At 34.3% G+C, this 13,247-nt stretch overlaps 1 protein-coding gene across 3 annotated transcripts in view; it reads right to left on the reverse strand.

The window, feature by feature from the left end:
• LOC114331754 (sodium/hydrogen exchanger 9B2) overlaps positions 1-13,247 on the reverse strand; it is a 264,063-nt gene that overhangs the window by 126,932 nt on the left and 123,884 nt on the right. The window lies entirely within an intron of this gene.

A 13,247-nucleotide genomic window follows, 5' to 3' on the forward strand; every position in this document is an offset into this window, starting at 1 on the left:
AAGTTTATTTCCCGATAGGAATTTGAAAGGTCAAAACAAGTATAAAATGTAATTCTGAGTATAATCAATTCGAGTTTAATCCCGTATAAAATAATATTTAGTAATATTTTATATTTTTCTTGTTTCATTTCACGGGCCTTGTCGGTCTAGAAGCAGACATTGTCGTACTTGCTGACTCAATTTACGTTGAATGGGCAACTACGAATATAAATACATCAGGTACATTTTACTCATCCTAGATTACACTATAGAGAGGTGTTATAATTTTGTATACATCGACTACAAAGTTCGATCTGATTTGTCTGATATAAACTTTACATCGTAAGCTTGAACAGGTTTTCCAGATCGATTCATGCTCGAATAAATTCAGTGTGAGAACTAGACGTAGGCAAATATGCAAATTGTATATTTTGCATATACTGCATAAAAAATGCAAAGATTTACAATTTTGCATATTTTATATAAGTGTGTATAAAGTGCATATAATTTTAAATTTTGGTTGTAACTATACATATATTTTTATATTACTGTAAAAACTAGCTTGAAAATCTCAATATTTAATTTTGTTTTATAATCTCTTGGTACATATTCAAATTTTGGGTACCTGAATGTCTGAACTAATAAAAGAGCGGCTTATTTTATGTACACAGTTTTATCACGTTTTGGTTACAAAGGTTCCAAAATCAGCCAGTTTATATCTCTTGGTAAAAATTTTTATTTTGACGGCCCATTTCGCTTTTGTTGTAAAATAAGCCTGTGTCTTCGTAATTGTGAATAATTATTGTGCTTTGAAAATGGCGCAAATAGACAGTTCAGTGTCGTGGTGTCATTAATAAACTCAAACTATAGTTTTGTTCAGAAAATTATTACTCAATTAAAATCCTAGTACATTTTAAATAAAATAATTTGAATCATTGTTTCAAAACGTTAAAAGTAATACATATCGGATAGGAAATTTTTCAAAAATTTAAAGCGACCATGAAAAAAAACAGTGGTTATTAACAGATTTTTTCTCAAGTGGTTCAAGTACCAGCTGGGACATTTTTACAAGCACTTAATTTAGAACCAACTATTATCGTAAATTTGAACAATGCCCCAATTACATCAGTTAATATCGAAAGAAGTTTTTCTATGTAATCAGTTAGAAGCCGTAAGTATTTGTTAGAAATTTTTGAACAGCGTTTGATAATTATTTATTTTTACCACAATTCGAAATAATATCAATTATTTATTTGTTAAAATACTTAAATATTTAATTAATTAGCTTAGTTAGTAAAATATATACATGTTAATTAATACACCATGTGAAGATATTGTAAATATGTTTGTAAATAAAAAATACTGTAAATATTTTTTAATAACATGCATATTTTCTAAATAAACGTGCATATTTTTGGGTAAAACACTGCATATTTATGCGCATATTTCATACCTTTTTATTTGCATATTTGCCTAAGTCTAGTCAGAACCCTTCCATGAGTCTTCCTGAGTCTTCCATTACTATTAAGAAAGTGATTAAATATGGTTCATTCCACCACCATACGCCTGTTTTGGATTATCGCGACAACGAATATTTCAGTGTGCAACATAAGAAGTACGAAACTAAATGGCTCTAATAATTATTCCATTAAACAGCAATGTAATTTGCAATTAATTTTAGTTCTTTATATTTTGCACAATAAAATATTCGTTGTCGAAATAATCCAACACAGGCGTATATTCGTGGAATAGGGATTACATATTTTAACTGTAATAACTTAAGGTTTAAACTAAGCTGAATTAACTAAGGTTTCGTTTTCTAACTTGCAATCATTGTTTCATAATGTTTATTATACCAAATAAACAATCAGTTTTAAGCTTTTTCTTAAGTTTTTGAGTACTGGGAACAAGTAGGTCATTTTCAATGATTCGGGAGAGGTAGAAATGTGTCTTTTAGTAACATGTCGAGCTTCAGGGTTCGCATGTTTTTGGTTGTGGCAAAATCTGTGATCCTTTGCTTGTTTGTGAGGAAGCTGGTCTTTTGTAGCTCATAGAATAATGAATTTCGTATGGTGTTAGGTTCTAGATCCAATAATGATTTCTTGGTATTCTTTGTGTGGCTGTTCTTCCAGCTGCTGGTATACACTAATTTTCTCGACAGTTTGATCATCTTTAGAATAGTTACGTATATTGACGTGATGGTCAGTTTTCATTTGATTAATTAGGCTACCTGATAATTGTTACCCTACTACCTTGCATCTGGAACAATTTAAACCGTCTTTGGAAATATAGTCAATATTATGATGTATTGTCGAATAAGATTAGGAATGAGTCAGGTGCATTTTCTAAATGAGTTATGAACATTTGTCTTCTAAAGCTGGTCACGTAGTTATATTCCGGGTCTTGTGTTTCTACTCGTAGACACGTCATATTTGAGGCGAATTTTATATCCATAGTGAGCTCAATTATTTTATTGGGTATAGTAGGACATTCATTAGATATTAATTACCGATGGACAGGAGTTACAAGTCTTCTTACTTCAATCTGGTTACCATCAATATTTATAGATTTATGGGAGCTAAGAAATTGGTTGACTACTGATTTAGACGAGAGGTAGATGCAGATGCAGTTGTTTGCGACTCTAGATGCCCAAACGACAATTTTGGGCTACACTATTGATCCAACAGCTTTTACATATTCAAAAATTTATGTATTTATTCTGTCCATTAAGCTTGTATTACTACGGGGTGGTACACTGCTACCCGTTGATTCGACCATAATAAGAAAATAATTAAATCCTTCCTTTTTATTCATAGGCTTGTTTTTTTAGCTGTACATACGATCGAGAAACACCTGTTCATTGTTAAGGTTCGCATACTACTTATGGTAAGGGAGCTCAAGCGGGAATTTTTGCAGTTACTCGAGCGCGTCAGATTATTACATGGGGAGAAACCTTGTACCCTGAAAATGTACCTCTACCATATATTTACTCTTAATGCAGGGGAGTTCGTTAAGGGGGGGCAGAAAAAAAATCTATCCTTAGAAAAACTCGAAATCGTCAGATTAAGATAAGGTAAGTTAAGTATATACAAAAACAAAACAGTGTATAGGATTCGAAACTGGTTTCTTAACTAGTAAACAGTGTTTCCGATTAGCTCTTAGTTTTTATCAAAATTAAGGTGGTTTTACTTGTTAGAAAATTATCAAAGTTGGTATAATAGTGTATTATATAGTGCTTAATCCGATTTTGGGATCAAACTGTAAGTTAGATCATCTTTATTACTATTTTTTAATCAACAAACAGTAAACAACGGTTATAAATACCAGTAACGAGGTAATTAAGTAGCTTAATTACTAATGAATCTGTCCAAGCACAAGGGCCGTAATCAGGCAACATAGGCCCAATATGCAGGAAATTTCAGAGGAGAGATCTTCTGAACTTCAAAATTCTCAAGATGTCATTAATCCATCCAATCAATCAAAATTATATTCAACCGCTCTGACTCAACCTAACAAAAAATTCGCAAGCAAAAACCAAGCCATTTTATTCAATTCACTTCCAAATACAAAAATTGAAGATTATTTAAATGCCATAGCAACTAAAGTCGATCCCAATAAAATTCTCGCCATTTCCAGGATTGTAAATGATCGTATTTGCGTATATTTTACTACTGAAGAAACAGTCACCGAATTTTTAAGAACAGATAATGGAACAATAGTAATCAATCAGGAACGTATCCAAGCCAGGAAGTTAGTCACACCAAGCGAAAAACTGATAATTTCTAATGTCCCCCCATCAATACCTCACAGTATTATAGAGACTCAACTACAAAATTTTGCAATTCATCAAATAACTCCATTGGATTTTCTAAGAATAGGTACAACTAACTCTTTATTTAAGCATATCTTGAGTTTCCGACGCTATACTTACATTTCTCCTAAAAATCTGGAAAATATTCCTGAGTCTATATTAATTAACTACGAACAAATCAATTATCGAATTTATTTTTCACTTGAAAAACAGTCTTGTTACATTTGTAAAGAACAAGGTCATCTAGCCTCTCAGTGCAAAAAAAATACAAACACTCAAACATCTATCGAAAATTCATCACCTACTGCTCAACCAAATTATATCCAAAATTGCCACCCTATCATAACAGATGCTCAGCCAACTATCCATCCTTCACAATCTTCGCAACAATCCACCGGTCCACAATCAAAAGAAACAACCAATACTTCTCTATTTGATTCAAATCCCATTCAAACACCTATCCAGCCAGATAATGTTGAAATGAATAATCACAGCCAAAATCAACCTCCTACACCCTCTGACACTCAATCGTCTAAACGAGCGGTGTCAGAAATAACGTCTCCTTCAACATCAGTAGACCAGAACCCATTTAAAGAACCTCTGCGTAAATCTAAGAAAGCAAAAACTATTCCTGAAGATAATAAGACTTTAGCAGAAGATCTTATTAAATGCACTAGTTCTTTTTTCCAAGATAATTCTGACAACGGATATTTAACCCAGGAAGAACTAATTGATTTCTTTGAAAATGTATACGGCTCTGCAGATCCTCTCAGCATTGCAAAAACGTATACAGAAGATATCGAAGGACTACTCAATTTTTTAACAAAAATCCATCCAGCATTAACTCCCAAGTATCTGAAAAGTCGCTGTACAAGATTAAAAACTAAGATTAATAAACAGCTATTATTATCCGCTTTCTCTACTGATCACAGTGAATACAGCAGCGACGCCTCTGCTGAAATTTAATACAACATTCAACTGTATACTGCAATGGAACCTAAATGGGTATTACACCCATTTAGAAGAACTTAAATTAATTATAGCTAAGTTTAAACCATCTGTAATATGCCTACAAGAAACCCACTTCAAAGAAGATAACTGTCATAATTTAAGAAACTATACTCCGTATTATAAGAACAGAATAACTGCTAGCCACGCTAGTGGGGGAGTAGTAATATATGTCCATAACTCATTTAATACCGAAGTAATACGTTTAAGAACTGAGTTGGAGGCAACAGCAGTATCTATAAAAGGCCCCCACAAAGTCAATATATGTAATATTTATTTTCCTCCGAACTTAGACCCGTCCATAAAAGAAATAACTGAACTCTTCAATCAAATTCCAGAACCGCGTATTATATTAGGCGATTTTAATGCCCACAATATACTTTGGGGAGGTAAAAAAACAGATTCCTTGGGACGTAAAATCGAACAAATTGTTACAGATTCTAATATGAATATCCTTAACGATGGAAGAATCACAAGGTTCAATATTTCCACCGGCAATGGATCCCCAATAGATTTATCCCTCTGTGACCCTGTCTTACAACCAACTCTGTCGTGGGATGTGACATCCCATTTGCATGGAAGCGATCATTTTCCTATCCTAATTACGAACAATAACCATATCTCCTCATCAATTCCATCCAATAAATGGTGTCAGAAAAATGCAGATTGGTCTCTATATTCCTCTTTAATTTCACAAAAAATTTCTCAGTTGGTTCAGCCCTTTGATACAGACATTGATATTAACTCCAAAGTACTCCATCTCGTACAGTTTTTAACGTCAATAGCTCACGAGTCCATAGGTTATTCAAAATTTCCAAAAAAACGTGCTCCAGTCCCGTGGTGGAATTCCCACTGCGAAGCAGCAATTAAAGAGTCAAAAAAGGCGTTTTATAAATTAAGAAGGCACCCAACTTTAAATAACCAGCTAGAATTCAAAAGATTAAGGGCGTATTGTAGATACACCTTAAAGAAGAGTAAGAGAGAAGCCTGGAAAAATTATGTATCATCTTTAAATTCATCTACCCCGACTTCTGAGGTTTGGCAAATGATAAGCAGAATGTACGGGAAAAAATCATTTAACACCATTCATTACCTAGAACATCATAACCTAATTTATTCAACTAAGCAAGAAATAGCCTCCGTACTAGCAAACGTATACCAACAACATAGCAGTGACGAAAATCTATCTACAAGTTTCCTAGCCCATAAAAATAAATTTAATAATGCATGTATAAATCTTGATGACCACAATAATTTACCTCTAAATGCCATATTTACGATGGATGAACTGTTAGAAACTTTAAACAAAGTTAAAGACACTAGCCCAGGGCCTGACAACATACCTACGACATTTTTAAAAGCTATGCCAACGGAAGGAAAACAATATCTTTTGGATCTTTATAATTTCATTTGGACAAATAATGTTTTCCCCATTGATTGGTACGATTCCATTATTGTACCAGTTCTTAAACAGGGCAAGAATAAATCGGACCCAGAGTCTTACCGACCAATCTCCCTAACATCTAATATGTGCAAAGTACTTGAAAAAATGGCAAGCAACCGACTAATGTGGTACCTAGAAGATCGACAGCTACTTAGCCCTATACAAAGTGGATTTAGAAAGTCCAGATCTACATTAGACAACATAGTGGATATTGAATCTGTAATTCATGAGTCATTTGGATGTGGTCAAGAATGTCTGGCTGTATTTTTTGATATAACGCGTGCATATGATACAATCTGGAGATCAGATATCATAAGAATCCTGTCAAGTTGGTCGATTAAAGGAAATATTATCAAGTTTATTAATAATTTTTTATATAGGCGAAACTTCAAAGTTCGAATAGACAACTTTCTTTCAGACTCTAAAATCCAATTAAACGGTATTCCTCAAGGGTCTACTCTTAGTGTTGCACTTTTCCTTATTGCCATCAATGACATCGCTAAGTCACTTAGCCCATTAGTCAAAGCCCGTCTATTTGCTGATGATCTTGTTATATTCTGTCGTGGTAAAAATATATCAACAATGACGACCCATATACAGCAAGCCATTCACAAACTAGAGAATTGGTCGAATACTACTGGCCTAGAATTTTCACCCACTAAAACGAAAGCAATGATCTTCAGTAAAACTCCAAAGAAACAAGTAAATCCACCGAAACTCTTCCTAAAAAATTTACCAATAAAGTATTCAGAATCGATCAACTTCTTGGGAGTAAAACTGGATAGCCGACTATCTTGGCAAGACCACATCCACTCTCTCCGTCTGTCAGTTCAAAACGGCCTTAACTTAATGAAAAGTATCTCTCATAAACAATGGGGTGCCGATTTCCAAACTCTTATGACTGTATACAAAACCCTAATTCGTTCAAAACTAGATTATGCTGCTGTTGCCTACAACTCAGCCAAAGGTTCACTATTGAAAGTGCTAGACACAGTTCATAATTCAGCAATTAGAATTGCACTGGGAGCACACTACACAAGCTCAGTTGAGTGTATGTATGTTGAATCAGGCGAACCATCCCTTCAACTCAGGAGAGAATACCTTAGCCTCATGTATGCCTTAAGAGTATCAACTAACCCACATTTACCTGTTTATAAAAACACATTTACAGATAGATTTCCATCGACATTTAATTGTGGGAAAAGATTGGATCCTCCGTTTTATCATCGAGTGAGAGCAACGTTACAGAGCTTAGACACAATAATTCCACACACTTACAATACTTTTAAAGTCAGCCAACACATATTACCATGGACAATTGCTCTCCCTGCTTGTAATACAAACCTATCTGCATTCAAGAAAGGTGACACACCAGCAAAAATCTTCAACCAGAGATTATTAGAGATATTAAATGGTTTTAATGATCACATCCATATTTATACCGATGCATCCAGATCTGCAAATGGAGTAGGAGCGGCTTTCACAACAGATAACTATAACAGTTCCTACCAGCTCCCTCCCCAAACCTCCATATTCTCAGCTGAACTCTTTGCTATCCTCCAGTCATTAAAGTTTGTTAACACACATGACATCAAATTCTCAATAATCATTAGCGATTCCCTAAGTGAATTAACGGCCTTGAGGCGGGTATACCCCAAACATCCTATCCTCCTCTTAATTAAGGCGGAACTCTTGATATGCCAACAAAATCAAAGATTAGTTCAGTTCCTCTGGGTACCATCACATTGCGAGATAAGTGGAAATGATAAAGCTGACACATTAGCAAAAAATGCGAGTGAGAATCCCTTAACAGACATCATAACTACTTGCGTTCATACTGATCTAAAGCAATATTTTAAAAACAAGATCATGACAAAATGGCAAACAAATTGGAACGAATCAAACTCTACATTAAGAACAATCAAACAAAGTATATCACCGTCGAAACATCCTACAAAGAGAAGAGACCAAGTGCTCATGTCCAGATTGCGACTTGGTCATACGAAGATCACCCACGACTTTTTATTAAAGAAGGAAGCCCCTCCGATGTGTTATGTGTGTGATAGTGAACTAACAGTGCAACATATAATAATAGACTGTCCCCTCTACGTTATAGAACGGCAACATCAACAGTTACCAACTACAATTAAAGATTGTTTAAGTGAAAGTAATTCATGTAAGACTCTTAATTTTTTACGTACTATAGGACTCATTAACCAAATTTAATATACCTAAATTTTGTAATTTGATGTAAGTACAGTTCATTGCTAATAACCCTTGTGGTTGAAGCAAATTGTAAATAAAAAAAAAAAACAGTGTATATTTAAAAAATCTGACGAATTGTGCGGGGCGTACGGAAATGGGTGAGTCAAAGTTTCACAAGAAAAAAGCGAATATTTCGCGAACTGGATGACAGATCGAAAAACTAAAAAATACGTGCTCAATATTTTTCAAACATCTATCGAATGATACCAAACACGACTTCCCACGAGGACAGGGGTGGGGGGTAAATTTAAAATTTTAAATACGTTTCCCTCGATATTTTGCGAAATGAACATCAGATCGAAAAACTGAAAAATACACTTATTCAATATTTTTGAAAATTCTATCGAATGGCACCAAACACGACCACCCACGGAGGTGGGGTGAGGGGATACTTTAAAATCTTAAATGGGAGCCCCCATTTTTTGGATTCCTTGCGTAAAAGTAAGTAACTTTTATTCGAAACATTTTTTCGAATTATGGATAGATGGCGCTATAATCTAAAAAGACGATTGTTGGAAATGGAAAATTAAATAAAAAATTTAAAGTTCCCTCCTTCTTCTTAAAGTTCCCTCTCCTATCGGAGGTTGGATATTATAATGGCTATGGTCACTTTGTTTGCTGCTGCTCTAGAAATGTCAGAAAGTCTTGGAAAGTCCCCACTGAAATGGAAAACGTTACTTAACCTTTTTTTGGTTTTAGGACCTACTCTTCACAACCCAATAGGTCCCCAAAGCGCTCGAGTGACTGCACATTTGGCATACTTTGCTCCCCTACCATTAGTTTTCAACTTCATCTTGTGCTGCTGTTTCCTTTAGTGGAGGTTAGCGACTACACTGGCAAATGTGTCTAGGTCCGATGCGGCTATAAACAAAAATGTAGAATCAAAGCCGGTTGAGTCTTGATATATTTAAGCCATGAAGTCTGGTATCTACCGGGACCACGTTTTCCTTTAATGTTACCCTGGATGATCAGTTGCGCGAGGCGGTACTTTTCATTTCTCATTATGTATCCTAAGTAACTAACTTTTTAAACTTTAATTATCTTTAGCAGCTCTCTATCTGCACCTATTCCCCTCAAGACATTTTTTTTGATCCAAGGTTTTATCAAGATATTAGTTTTTAACTAGTTTTCACAATAAAACTATTTAAAATAATTTTTTTTAATTTATTTAGCAAATGCCTCGACAACTAATTGCCATTGGCATTGTAGGTACGGTGAATTTTTGTAATTAGGTACTTAGTGTCATGTGTAGTGTGTGTGTTGAGTAAGTGTCTTGTTACTTTGCAAAGTCGACGTCATTGTCTTTGCAAAAAGACGCTAACTGTACCCGAACGTCTGCGGTCCCTCCGGTGAGAACCGAACCCACAAGGACAGAAACTCTTTTCATTTATTAATTTATAATAAACGAAAAATCTCTGCCCCCATTGAGATTCGAACTCACGACCATTCGGAACTTTCGATCCAAATTTAGGGGCTCTTACCACTGAGCGAGAGAGGGGGTGGAAAAAATAATTTAATTATAATTACATAATATTTAATATTTCAACTTAATTATTGTTTTTTTAAGTTTTTTGAGTTGAGCGTCGCACATAAATACTACGAGCATCTACATCTCGAACGTCATTAAGCGAAGGTGATTCGCATTTTATTTATAAACAAAGTAGTTCTATCTATCATGATGCTAATAGGATTCAATGACTTTAATAATATATATAATGGAAGTCGGTAATAGAAGAATTGACAACGTGTTTTATGTCTTCCTGCTTGACTATTAATTTAAGGAAGCGTTTCCCAATAATTTTACTATTACTGCATACACAGTAATGAACATTTAAATTTAGATGTAATAAATAAATTGTACAAGAAGTTTGGTTATATTATTTCTCACAATTACATATTATGTCTCACATACTGATTTATACTTCTATCTAAGAGCAGTTTGGTCTGGCAAACGTAGAAAACTGGTATGAGTAAGAAAATATAATTGTCAACGCCCAAAAAAATCAGTTGTCAACTTTACTAAACGACAAAAGCTATAGTATATATAGAGAATAAAGGGGGATATTGGTGTATACTGTCAAATAAAACTGTATACATAATGCAGCACAAGAGGCCATAGACTAAAAATCCAGAATAATGAAGAACAAACTCTTACTAAAATAATGAAGTTAAGAAAACTATGACTAAAAGAAAAAAACAAAACGTAAAACACAAAACGTGAAGAAATAAACAGTAATATGAGTGGAACTCGAGTATCTGAAGCATGGAAGTTTAGAAAAGAACCTCATTAAAGGTCAAAAGTGAGCACAAAGGCACAGGGAGTTTGATCTACATACATAAAAGTATGTCACAGAGGGAAAAATATTACAAATCCCTATTGACGTGGACAGTCGAGATATACGGGTTATTGTCAATCTGTACTGGAACCAAAAAGCAGAGGTTAAAATCGAAAATGTCGCAACTGAAACCATAGAAATTAAAAGAGGTGTTAGACAGAATTGCGTGTTGTCTCCATTGTTATTCAATCTGTACAGTGAAGCTATTTTTAAGGAAGCAATATCAGAGGAAGAACAGGGTATATCAATAAACGGAAAAATCTTAAACAACATAAGATTCGCAGACGACACCGTTATTTTTGCAGACAGTATAGAGGCACTGCAGCGATTAATAAATAGATTACATCTAGTCAGTATAAAATATGGACTACAAATGAACGTTAAGTTCATGATTATTTCTAAGCAACACACAGTAGGAAGGCTAGATATCGAGGGACATCAAGTAGAAAGGGTGAATACCTACAAATATCTGGGAACCTGGGTAACAGAAAACAACGACCACGGTAGAGAAATCAGGACACGGATCGAAATTGCAAGAAAGATATTCATAAAATTTAAAAAAATGTTTGTTAATCGAGACCTTCCTCTGGAGCTGAGAATAAGAGCCTTAAGATGTTACGTGTTCTCGACTTTGTTGTATGGAATGGAAAGCTGAACACTGAAAGTAGGCAACACAAAGAAGTTAAAAGCATTTGAGATGTGGTGCTATAGAAGGATTTTATGTATCCATGGATCCAACGAATTACGAATGCAGAGGTGCTAAGAAGGCTGCAAAAGGATTGCAAGGTGATAAAGAACATCAAAATAAGAAAGCTGAAAAATTTGGGCCACATTACTAGAGGTTCGAAATATGAGATATTGCGGCAAAGCCGTAAATCCGATCATAAGCAGGACAAAATTAAGTGGAAAAGATCCATAGGTAGAAAAAGAATTTCCTGGCTGAGAAACTTAACAGAGCGGCATAGTTGCAGCTCAGCCTTGTTACTTTAAATAATCATCAATTACGTTCATTCAACGAGGTAAAATAATTTGGTATTCATTTGGACAGAAGTTTCACATGGAGGAAATATATTTGGACCATGAGACAGCAACTAGGTCTCCAATTTAGAAATATGTATTGGTTAATGGGTCGTTCATCAAGTTTATCCTCGGATTTGGAAGTATGAGTTGGAACTATGGAGAACGAAATCATTCAACCGCAACAACGAAATCATTCAATGCTTCCAATCAAAAATCCTCCTAACTATCACCAATGCACCGTGGTACATCAACAACAGAATTATTCGTCATGATCCTAAAGTAGATATGGTACAGGAATTCATCAAAAAAAATTGTCCTGCATATATTACAAAGCTAGAAAATCATGAAAACCAGTTTTCACTTAATCTTCTAGACTCTAGACAATTCCCCAGAACAATATAGGTTAAAGAGGTTCAGACCACTGGAATTACCATAAAGAAAGAATCATATTATCATGCCCATGCCCGCACGTAGCGTTTCGTTTCCGAAAAATATTGATTTTAATGGCTTTAAATATGAACAATTTATACTGTCCGGAGCGTTTAGTATCAGACAACTCTTTGTAAAATCAGGTTTTTCGGAGACTACGCTACGTGCTGGAACGGTGCGGGCATGATAATATGATTCTTGCTTTATTGTACTGTGATTTTACCTGAGGGTAAAATCATTCTTGTTTGTAGTCAATGTTATTATTTTTATTTATTGATAATTGATGATACTCAATAGATTGCAAAATACTTTTAAATAAAAAACAAGCACTTCACAAAGCTCCAAACAAACAAATTGAAATGTTTTATTAAAACAATTAGGTAGTCCTGTTGCCTGTTGTTGTACAACGTTGCCATTTTTATGTATTTTGACCCGTAGAACACGAATAATTTTTTGGGTAACAGTTGATCCGGATGTCAATAAAATTCTTATAAACAAATAACTTGAGGAATTACATAACAGCAATTTTTCGCAAACTAGCATTTTTTGTATTTTTTGGGTCATTCTAAGCAAAATATGTTCCTTCAAGTTTTTCGTAGGATGCATAGTTTTCGGAATAGACCCGGTTGTACTTTCAAAAAATCGAAAAATTGCAATATTTTAACCCGAATAACTTTTGCTAAAAAAATAAAATAGCAATTCTGCTTACCGCATTTGAAAGTTCAAGTCCAATTCTATCGGTTTTGATTATTTGCATTGCTAAAATTTTTTTTATTGTTAAACAAAACAAAAACACATAGTGCTTGAGTGATGTTTTCAATGCATCTCTCATTTAAAATCTAACGAGTAGGCGCGCCTACAAACATGCAATTTCTACGTAGCATGCATTAAAACGCATACATTGGGCACGAGAAACACTATTAGTTTATAGCTTTGTTTTGACAACAAAAAAATT

The sequence above is a fragment of the Diabrotica virgifera genome, chromosome 5 (assembly GCF_917563875.1).
Source record: "Diabrotica virgifera virgifera chromosome 5, PGI_DIABVI_V3a".
Taxonomy (NCBI): Eukaryota; Metazoa; Arthropoda; class Insecta; order Coleoptera; family Chrysomelidae; genus Diabrotica; species Diabrotica virgifera.